Source organism: Petaurus breviceps, unplaced genomic scaffold (assembly GCF_028583685.1).
Source record: "Petaurus breviceps papuanus isolate PSGF00001 unplaced genomic scaffold, PetGlider_PUasm1.0 90825, whole genome shotgun sequence".
Lineage (NCBI taxonomy): Eukaryota > Metazoa > Chordata > Mammalia > Diprotodontia > Petauridae > Petaurus > Petaurus breviceps.
In genome coordinates, this window is record NW_027187353.1 from 274,220 (window position 1) to 286,395 (window position 12,176).

Consider the following 12,176-nt stretch of genomic DNA (forward strand, 5'->3'; position numbering starts at 1 on the left):
TAGACAATATCCCTCTTGGAGAGGGGGGAGAGAGAGATTGCCCAGCCATAGTACTGAATCCTGCCTGTCCCTTCCCTCTGATACACTACTTGGTGGACAGGCAAGACCCTATTTTGTGCCTTACGAAGGGAAAAATCACAGTCTCCTTTGGAATAAGATTGGGCCTTTTCTCAGATCAAATACCTATCCATGCTAAAAGTAGACCAGCCAATTTGTTATATTGTATAGTACCATCTACATATATATCCTACATATGCAACCATAACAAGTACTGCTATTGATATTTTGGTATTTGTGATATTTTTCTTTCTATCTTTGACAACCCTGGGCTAAATGCCTAGCAGTGTTATGTGCTGGTCAAATGACATGGACATTTTAGTTACTTTGTCTTGGCATAATTACAAATTGCTTTCCAAAACACCAACCCCTTTATTTTACAATAAATCAATCACAAGCTTTTATTGAGCACTCATGTGCTAGATACTATGGTAGGTAGTGAGCTATAGATACAATGAAAGCCTTTCCCTTCAAGAGTTTATAATCAAGCTTCAGGAACCAATATTTGCATATATAGGTGTGGTGTGGTTGAGTAGGTTTTTTTCCAGTTGTGTGCCACTCTTTGTGGCTCCATTTAGGATTTTCTTGGCAAAGATATTTGATTGGTTTGCATTTCCTTTTCCAGTTCGTTTTACAGATGAGGAAACTGAGACAGACAGGGTAAAGTTACTTGCCCAGGGTCACATACCTAGGAAGTATCTGAGGCCAGATTTGAACTCAGGAAGATGAGTCTTCCCAACTTTAAGCTCAATGCTCTATCCACTGCACCACCCATATTTAGCTATAAAATAAGGATGTCACCTAGAATGATGCCAATGGCATCTCTGCTTGGAGGATTTTAGAGACAAGATGGCATCCCTCCATGAGGATAGGCAACTGCTTCTGGAAGAACCATCATAACATGTAAAATAAATGCCTTGAGAGAGTTTTAGTGACTCTCACCATTTACATAATAGATAAAAAGCAATTTGGGGGGAAAGAACCAGAAGTTAGCAGATTCAGGAAACTAAGACCAAGCATGGTTAAATGATTAGACCACTCTAACTGCCCTATAAAATGTACTAGACTATATCATCTTTAAGTTTCTCTTACTCTAAGTGATTTATGACCTTTTTGAGCCTGAAAAATTGGAATCTCTTAACAGAAATAGGTAATTTAAATTGGAACTGAGGGGGTAGGATGGAGATGATGAATTTGGATCAGGACTTAAACCTGAGGTGCCAGCAGGTCAACCAGATAAATCTGATTATAATAATTTTAAGAATAGTGATAATGTTATTTCACATTTATGCAGTATTTTATACTTTATGGTTATCATTTGGTACTTTCCTAAATACCAGGGCAACTGATCTGTAGGCACAAAGCAGGCAGGCAGTCATGGCTCATAAGAGTATAACAGCTCCTCTCTGGCTCTGAAGTGTCTGCTGGCAGCAGATCAATGGTTGGGACCTGTATTTATTGGACTGGCCGTTTCTATGGCAGAATTTTGAAAACAAATCATTAACAATTAGGAAGTATGAATCTGAGGAAGTATATCTTCATACCCATCGGATCGGCAACATTGACTTAAAAAGGAAAATGCCAAATGCTAGAGGAGCTATAGGAAAACATGTACAGGAAGACACTGTTGGTGGAACTGTGAATTGGTCGGGTAATTCTGGACAGCAATTCGGGACTACATCCAAAAAGTTATTATACTGTGCGTGCCTTTTAACATAGTGATATCAATACTAGGTACCTGAAGAGATCAAAAGAAGAAGAAAATAATTCGTAGGTACAAAAATATTTACAGCATCTCTTTTTGTGGTGACAAAGAATTCGAAACTAATGGGATGCCCATTAACTGGGGAATGGCTGAGCAAGTAATAGCATATGAATGTGATGGAATATTACTGTGTTCTAAGAAATGACCAAGAGGATGCTTTCAGAGAAACCATATGAACTGATGCAGAGTGAAGTCAGCAGAACAAGCAAAATGATTTATACTATATCAACACTATTGTAAAGACTACTTTAAAAGACACAGCAACTCTAAACAACACAATGACCAGCGATGATTGCAGAAGTCTCCTGACCACCTCCTGATAGAGAGGTGCCCTATTCAGAATGTAGATAGAGACATACTTTGTTTTGGACATGGCACATGGGGGAATGTGTTTTGCTTGGTTATATGTGCTTGTAATAAGAGTTTTGTTTTTCTTGCTTTCTCAGGAAGGGAGAAGTAAGCGAAGATGAGGATCTTCATTAAAAAAAAAATTTTTAAATAAAATGCACAGAAGAGAATAGAAGGATATTTAGAAATAAACAGAAGCAGCACAGCTTTGAAAGTAACATGCTGGATTTTTTTAAAGTAAGCTGCACATAATAGAGATGCACAGTGTTGCCCAGAATCCTCTTTTCTCTATATTTTGTATTGGGGAATGTTCTCTATTTTGGGTCATCACTAAGTTCAGAATAAAAAACAATTAAAAACGCTTGTTATGGAAGGAAAAGGAGATGGTGAACTAGGTGAAATCTCTTCGTAGAGGAACATGGTGCCTCTGGGAATCTGTTGCTTCGTAGGTGGCCTCTCCTGTTTGTCTCCATGTTCCCTCGTGTTGTGAATGTCTCTGGGGAACTATCCTGTGCTTCCTACACTGTAAGATGCCTAAGGTCTTGAACATAGAAAAAACTAAAGCTTTTGTATAGGGGAGAATCTGTGTTACAAGGTTAGGGCAAGCTGCTTCCTTGACAGTACATCTTCTGAGCCGTTCCTTGTATTTTGGGGCGTACCTGCATCAGAAGTTGTGGGACCCTGAAAGCACAAAAAGGACTATGAGATCCATAGCCAGAGATTAGCAGCAGAACATAGATTTCTTGACTCTAACTTCTGCGTTCTCTCTAGTATGCCACTGCTTCTTAGATGGTCAGCAGAGTTAGAATTATGGACCTGGGCAAAATCAGTCAATGTTGGAAGTTCTGAAGGTAGACAGGTACACTGTTACACTATTGGTGGGGCTATGGATTGGTCCAAACATCCTGGAAAATAATTCGGAATTATGCAAGAAAAGTAACACTTGCATCTTTTGACCCAGTGATACTATTATTGGCATATACTCTGAGAGTTCAGAGCAAGAAATGAAAGTCCCAAATATACCAAAAACATAGAGGAACAATTTTTCTGATACTGAAAAACTATAAATAATGTGGATGCCCACTGATCAGGAAATGGTAGAACAAACTGTGCTATATGAATGTAATATTATTATGCCAATAATAATTTGAATAAGCCAATACAGATCAAAGTTAACAGTAACAGGAGAATAATGTGTACAAATGATTACAATCATATAACCCCCCCCCCCAACACTATTAAAATAGAGTAAAATTTGGGTTAATTGCAATGATTGATCTTGGTCCTAGAGAACAAATGATAAAATACATTTCTTTCTTCTTGGTAGAGAGGTGGGAGACCACGGACACAGGATGCTGCATACACTGTCATTTTGCTCGTCTTTTTTGCTTAACTGTTTTTCTTCATTACAGGGGAAGGTTTACAGCTGGGGTGAAGAGGTAGGGTCGGGGGAAGGTCGATTGTTGAATGAATGTGATATAAAAACCAAATAGCCCCAGTGAATAGTTTTCAAAGGTAAGTCTGGAGCTCAGGGAAGTGGTTGGATTTGCAAGTCATACATGTGGTAGTTGAAGCTCTGGATGAGATGATTTCTGATGTGCCACTCCTCTGCCTGTAGCATGAAATCATATTCTTCAGCCTTGCTTTTGAGACTATCTACAGTCTGGCTCCAACTTACCTTTCCATCCTTATTTCACATGGCTGTCCTTCACACACTCTACCTTTCTTCCAGCCAATTTGGACAAGTAGCTGGTACCTCAACTCAACATTCCATCTCAGTCCTCCATTCATTTCTGTAAGCTCCCTCTCCATGAGGGAGAATGCACTCCCTCCTCATTTCAGTGTCACAGAATCCTTCGCTTCCCTCAAAGTTCAGCTCAGGCTCAATTTCTTCTGAGAAGCTTTCCCTGATATATGCACAGCTGATAGGCTCAAAATTACCTTGTATGTACTTATTTGTGCATCTCCTCTGCAGAATATCAGCTCTTTTGGTGTAGGGATTGATTCATTTTTGTCTTTCTATATGAAGAACCTAATACAGTGCCCTGCACATAGAAATAATAGATGTTTGTTGAATTGAACTACCAAGGAAGGGAGGAGAGAAGGGGCCAAAGACAGAAACTTCAAGAAGGCCTTCATTTAGGGGGCAGGGGAAACCAGTAAAGACCAATAAAGTTCAAAGAGAGAGAGACATAGACACACAAAGAGACAGAAGGACAGAAACGGAGAAGGAGAAGTAAGATCGTGAAATATCACAGAATCTGAAGGAAGCAAGAGTTTCGAGAAGGAATAACCAAAAGTATCAAATGCCACAGAAAAGTCCAAGGAAAATGTCCCTTATTACCAAATGCTCTAGCCTTTAAGAGAGCAGCTTCTGTAGAGCAGCTGGGGTGGAAGTTAAGAGAGTTAACATTAATGAACATTAAGGAAATAGAGGCATCAAACATAGACTATGCTTTTGAGAATTTTGGCAGTGAAAGGAGGTAGAGTGTTTTTAGGATTAAGAAGACTTGATTGAAGGCTTGTAGAAAGAGGAAAGAGTAGCCATCAGAGAATGAGAGACTGAGGATGCATAAAAAAGAGGGGAAAATGGGTGGAGCAAAGTCCTGGACAGGAGGGATACAAAGCAGCTGTGAGAATAAAGAGCACCAGCCTTAGAAAGAAGAGGGAGGAGGAGTTTCTCCTGATATAAGATATGAGAAGGAAAACATGACTATAGAGACAGAAATTTAGGGCCAGAGAAGTAGAAATCCAAGAGCTATGTTCAGTAGCTTCTGTTTTCTCAGTAAAATAGGAGGAACAGTCATCTACCGAGGGTGAGAGATTAAAGACTATAGGAAAGCTTTGGAAAAGAAATTGTGGGAAATGATTAGGGATTGTCAAAGATGAGAATTAAAAGATTGCCAAGAAGCAACGAAGGCAGAGTTATAGTTGGACAGCAGAAAAATGTTATTTAAATGTGAGCTATGTTGGAAAAGGCAAAAAAAGAAGACTGGATTGAGAGGCCTGAGAAGAACCCTTCTACTCAATATTTGAGTGACCCAAAGTATGACAGTTAATTTCTTTGAACCTCAGTTTCCTTATCTGTTAAAATGAGGGGCTTAGGTTAGATGAGTTCTCACAAAGAGTCAGATGCCATTGAACAACCAAACAACAACAACCACACAGTCCCTTCTGGTTCCAAGTGGAATAAGACTAAGACAATATAATCATACGAGTCTAAAGGGTATGCTTACTCAAGGATGTATCAGAGTATTAAGGATACTGGGTGCAAAACTGGCCTTTAAAGGTTAGGGACCAGAGGCCTGATTAGCTTCTTTTAGAATTCAGACAAGACCAGAAAAAAAAATCACAGACCAGCAGAACTGCTTTGAAAATCATAGGTTGAATTTATCACCTAATTTAAAAAGAAAAGCAAACTGTACATAATAGAGACCCACAATTTTATGTAGAAATCTCTTTTCTGATCTACTGGGAATATAAAAATAGTCGTCAAGAAGTATTACTAATAAATCAATAAATATTTATTAAGAACTTACTACATGCCAGGAATTGTGCTAAGCACTAGGGATATGAGTACAAAGCACAAAGAAAGACAGTCTTTGCCCTCAACGGGTTTATATTCTAATAGAGGGAAGACAGTACCGAAGAAGAAACCAAAAAGTGGGTGAAGCTGAAGGTACCCAGCATATGGCAGAGAGTCCAGAGAGTCGGGAGTGTAATCTAGAGAAGAATAAAGGCGTGGTCACCCTCCTTAAAATGGAGGGTCTGAGAGAAACCAGTCAATCAGAGCCACAGAGGAAGAAGATACTTCCAGTGTGTGGAATCTAGGAGTGTCATGAGTTCTGAGGATGGAGAGGTTTCTATGGCATGGTAGAGAAAGCTAGGAGTACAGACTGGAGAGAAATGTTTTATTATTTTTAAGTTTAGAATGCAAATATATTTTTATATATTATATATATATTTATATATATATGTATACACACACACACACACACACACACACATATATATATATATATATATATATATACACACATATATATTTTTAATCAAGCCAAGACTTCTCTCTCAGGCAGCATTCATGACTACCATTGCTGATTTTGAAAGAGCTGAATAGAGGATAACAGAGGTGGTCATGTCTATTGGAGCAGTGAAGAAAAAAAAGTTAAGGTCTAGTACTTTTTGATTTCATAAGAATTTGACCTAAGAGATTAAAAAAAGAGAAAGAAAAAAACCTGAAATGTGGTAAAGACGGCTTGGAAGCACAGGGAGTGAAAGTCAGAAGATTGTTCAAAGAGAATGATCATTAACAAACATTTTTCCAATTAGGAACTAAGAAAAAATATTTTAGCTTAAAGGAAAGACACCTGTCAAAATTTGAACGTGGTGTCATCTGAAATCTGACACCTGGGTGAGAGCTCAAAATTATTCCTCTCAAATCAGAAGGTGGGGTGGAGTGGACACTGCCTATGTTATAAATGGAGTAATTTTCCAAATAGTCCCCTCTACTACCTCTACCACTTTAATTTTTCTCTAAAATGCTTACCGGCTTTGACTTAATTACTTTCTTTTGGGGTCCTAACTGATGATTTCATCTGCAGAGAAAACCTCCAGCTTATAAACTCCCTCTACTGATACAGAGCACCTCATCTGTAACTTACTGTCCAAAAGAGTTTCCAGGGATCAGTGAGAGGTTAAGTGACTAGTCACACAGCCAGTACATGTATGAACAGAGACAGGATGTAAACCTGGGTCATCCTGGCCAAAGACAGGCACTCTATGCACTTTGGTTGCTTCCCAAGCTTGCTTTACCACTCATAATTTTGTAGTGCAATATGAAGATATAACTTAGGGGGAAAATGCTTTTTCCTTCAAAGGTTCCTTTGGAGACTACTACATTTGTAAATATAAAAATCATTCTTAGCAACAGACTGGATTTGGCTGATGTGATGCAGTTTGTTGACCCCCTGTGTTAGAACATCAATCCCTTTACCCTTGGTACGTAACCATACTTTACATGTTTTCTTTGCTAAAATGCAAAAAACAATGTTAAACAGTGAATCCCAACTACATTTCTAAATTGAACACAGGTAGGGAAACTTACAGATGTGCCCATGATCACACAATCAATCTGTGGCAAAGCTGGGGTTCCTATTAGTCATCTATGGCTGACAGTTCATTTTCTAGAGTATAAAAGACATTTCTATTTGGGAGAGATGATGGAAGAAGACAGTCCTTCTATTCCTTGGTGTCCTGATGTTTCAAGATGTGTACATCAAATGTAAATGAGGTTTGGGAGGCCATCCAGATTCCTGGATAGAATCCAGGACTATGTGGAAAGGCTGGTCAGGATACATGTAGGGTATGTAGTATCAGCCATGAAGGTCCCATTATCTATTCAACCAAAATATGTTTTTCAATTAGCAAGAATGGAAAAATATGGGGTGGCTAGGTGGCACAGTGAATAGAGCAGTGGCCCTGGAGTCAGGAGGACCTGTGTTCAAATCTGGCCTCAGACACTTAACACTTACCAGCCATGTGACCTTGGGCAAGTCACTTAAGCCCAACTGCCCCTCCAGAAAAAAAAAAAGGAAAAACATTATGTGCCTCAGTAACTCCCTTGGATTTATTTCTTAAGTCATTGTCCGTTGAGAGCTCTGTTAGTGATGAGAATTCCCATTCTGGGAATTACCTAGAGTGACAAATCACAGCTCCCTACCACCTCCAGATTATCCTGGAGGAGAAACTACTGGATCAGACTTTTAAAGTCCTCTAGAAATAATAACAATGTTATTACCTCAACTATAGACCTGACCTAAGAGGATTAAACAAGCTAGCAGGTATTCTAAGGTTGTTTTAAAGTCTGTCTCTGCTATTTTTCCTATCAGCTTGGTGCTTTGGAAAAACACAGACACAAATGACTTCTCAAGTTGCTAGCATTGACCCTTCTGGATTTCCCCAGGTAAAAGAATGGCTCTCATTAAATCAAATTTTATGGGAGGCTGGAAACAAGAAGGCCACTTTTGAAAATGAAATATGTTCCCTCTAAACAAATTCCTAGTTGGTTATTATGGAAATATGCCCATTAACGTGACCTGAAAATGTTTTTTCATTTTCTTTAAAAAAAAAAAAAGGAATATTTTATTGTGCTTGTATTGGCTGTTCCTGCAAATTTAGGTAAATCACATAGTGCGTGTTTCTTTTTCGGATGGGGAGCAGGGGAAGAGAGGAGCACTGAGACAGGGAAAGAACCTTAAGTAGGGCAGTCAATAATCAACTCCTTCCCGATTTGGCTAGACGATTTATTAGTGCTATCCCACACCCTGCGTGCAACACGACAGCTGTCTTTAAAAGTCAGGACAAGTAGGACATTCCTGGGCTATAGGGTCATAGATTTAGAGGTACAAGCGAATTTAGAGATCATCTAATCCAACTGTATTCATTCATTCGATAAGAATTTATTAAACACCTACTATGTGCCAGGTGCCACAGGTACAAAGATCAAAACAAAACAGGACCTTCCCCCAATGAGCTCACATTTCATTATATCATGTTACCTTCTAGTCTATTAACTCCCTTGTTTTAGAGATGAGAAGACTGACATCCGGGGAATGAAATGATTTACCCAAGGTAGGCAGCTAAGTGGTATAGTGGATAGAGTGTCAAGCCTAAGGTCAGTAAGACCTGAGTTCAAATCCAGCCTCAGATACTTATTAGCTGTGTGACCCTGGGCAAGTCACTTAATCTTGTTCGCTTCATTTTCCTCATCTGTAAAATGAGCTGGAGAAAGAAATGGCAAATCACTCTAGTATCTTTGCCAAGAAAACCCCAAATGGGGTCATGAAGAGTCAGACACAACTGAAAATGACTGAACAATAACACAAGTAGGACCTGAACCTTGGGCTTGGGTCCATTGACCCTAAATTCCAAATTCTTTCCACTGTATTGTTCTGCCTCCCATAGATTCTTAAGGTGAATAAAAGAGAAGGTCACCTGAAGTTTGCAAGACTCTGAAGCCCTGGAAGAAAGATATTACCCTCACATATACAACCTAAGCATTTCACACGAGGTCACATTTCCCTCGGGGGAATATCTTTGTGTGTGGGGATGATATCATTAATCCAGGTGTGACCACAGGAACAAACTCTTATTTTAGACGTTTTAGAATTTTAGTGTAGATCCTGGGGTACCCCTCTCTCACATGTGGGGCCTCCAGACAAGCAACTCCAGATTCAAAATTCTCCCCACGTGAGTCCAATGAAAGACAAGATCCGTAGTTCCCAACTGACATGTTTAAGTCTATTAATGGGGAAAAGGACATAATAAGTAAAAAGCAAAGGCATTAAAAATGAAATAGCAAGAGAATAGCTTTCCCACTTCACCCTGGACACACATTCTCACAAGTACGTATATATACACTCAGGGCAGGGAGCACCCCCATGATGAATGAATGCCACGTGGCCAGAGTCGATGGGCTCCTCCCCTGCACTGTGCACAAGTTGCTTGAGAGCAGGGACTTGTTTGGGTTTTGTTTTTGCTTTTAACCTTATGTTCCATCCCCACTCTTGGCACAGGGCTGAGCATGCAGTCGGTGCTTATTATTTGCCTCGACTTCCCACCTCTGATTCTGAAGTGATATCCTTCCAGTCTCACTGAAATTCTTTTCTGGTCCTGCTTCCCTTTGGACACAGCCCTCTGTTGCCCTTTCACCTCAATGGCCCATGATCAGAAAGCAGTCATCATGGTGCAGTGGAAAGGGAGCAGGCTCTGGGGTCAGAGAACTTGGATTTCCATCCTGCCTCAGATTCTGACTGCCCTTGTGACCTAGGACCAGGCCCTGGATCTTCCCCGTACTTTAAAAGGAACTCAAGAGTCTCCAAGGTTCCTCCCAGTTCTAAATCCAGGCTTCTTCTCGATTCTGCTCCACCTGTGTAGATAGTTATTGATACTTAAATTTTAATACAATGTTTTTAAAATTATTACAAATGACAAGCAGAGACTCCTCAAATGTAGGTGGCCGGGGCAAACTCTGCACCAACCCTGGTCTTCCTTTGCCTCCATATTGTGTCACCATCTCATTTATTTAGGACTTGGGAACTTTGGCTGAAGCATAGAAAACCACAGGGGTTGTGGTAAGCATAGAGTGACAGAGCATTGAGCCTGGAGTCAGAAAGACCCAAGTTCAAATCCGGATGGCTTCAGACACTTACTAGCTGTGTGACTCTGGGCAAGTCATCCAAACTTCTGTCTGCCTCAGTTTCCTCACCCAAAAGGGGTAAATAAATAACACCTACCTTGCAGGGTGGTTCCCAGGATCAAATGAGATAATATTTGTAAAGTGTCTGGCCCATTGTTGGTGCTTCACAAAGGTCTATTCCCTTCTCTTCCTTATTTTAACACCTCCTCTGGGGTACTCCCCCCATTCACATTCCTGCATTGGGCTGGCAGAGAATGGTTGCTCCTAGGTTCTAGAGCTATCTAGGTCTGCTCTTTTTATTGAATTCAATAAATATTTATTAACTGCCTACTATGTGCCAGGGACATCGCTAAGCATTAGGGAAACAAATAAGAAAAATACAGTCCTGGGGGTGGCTAGGTAGCTCAGTGAATACAGCACTGGTCCTGTAGTCAGGAGGATCTGAGTTAAAATGTGGCCTCAGACATTTAACACTTACTAGCCGTGTGACCTTGGGCAAGTCACTTAATCCCAATTGCCCTTCCTCCCCCCCTCCAAAAAATTAAAAAAAATGAAATGAAAGAAAGAGAGAAAGAGAGAGAAAGAAAGAAAGGAGGGAAGGAAGGCAGGAAGGCAGGAAGGAAGGAAGGAAGGCAGGAAGGAAGGAAGGAAGGAAGGAAGGAAGGAAGGAAGGAAGGAAGGAAGGAAGGAAGGAAGGAAGGAAGGAAGGGAAAGGGAAAGAAAAAGGAAGAAAGAGAAAGAAAGAAAGAAAGAAAGAAAGGACACCCCTGCTCTCAAGGTGATGATAATCTAAAGAGCAAAGGTGCATGACACACAAAAAGAAGCTGAAAAGCTAGAGAGGAATAAGTAGGGAATGCCAGAGGTACCCAGTGCTCTCACCAGTGTGTTAGCATTAAGTCAGTTAGCAGAAATAATGAACTCCTAGCAAAGACATTTTCTGAAATAGCAAAGTAAAACTAGCAGGTTCAAAACATTTCCCCCCAGAAAACTGGGGTATGCTCTCCTATAAACACACACACAGTTTTCTTGGAAAGAGAGCGTCCAAACTTAGAGAACAACAGTAATGAGGAACACATGTAGGGGACACAGGCTGCCAAAGCAACTCCTCGGGTCCTGCAAGGTCCGCAGCTTTTCTCTCCCATAGAGCCCTCACAGTTTCCCCCTAGTAGTAGATGCATCTCTGCTGGGTGTCTCCTCCCAGCATCTCAGTTCCTCATCTCCAGGATTAACTCTCTCTTCAGTCTATGGACCAGCTAAGACTCTTTTCTATCTGCAGAAAACTCTTCTCTTTCTAGTGCCTGCCCCTCTGGGTCTAGATCTATTTGGGAAGGGAGCTCCCTCAGCTCAGCCTCAAACCCTCTGATCTCAAAGCTGATTCTCCAACTGTTGGATGTATTATTACCCCCAGCTAGAAATCATCGACCACAGAGAAGGGAAGGGCTGGGGTGAAAGGAGAGAAAATCCCTTTCTCCCTCCAGCCAAAGGCTCTCCTTTCAACTGTCAGCTGTCCAAACTGTCAGACTTTGGGGTTATCTATTTAAAGCCCTGCAGGGGTGTGGACAATTATTTGTTTTTCCAATGAAGTTGCTCCTTTCAGACTCAGTCTGAGAGAGGCTTTCATATTTTGTAAAGGGATAATGGGATGTTGATTATAATCACCAACACATTAAAACCTCTCCACTGGCGATTATAATTATATCCTATTAGCTGAGTTAGGGGGATAAGAAAGAAAAATCTCTTCCCTCCCTTACACTATGATTGGCCTCTTCACCCACTTACCACAGCCCCTTGGCTCCCAGTCCCCCA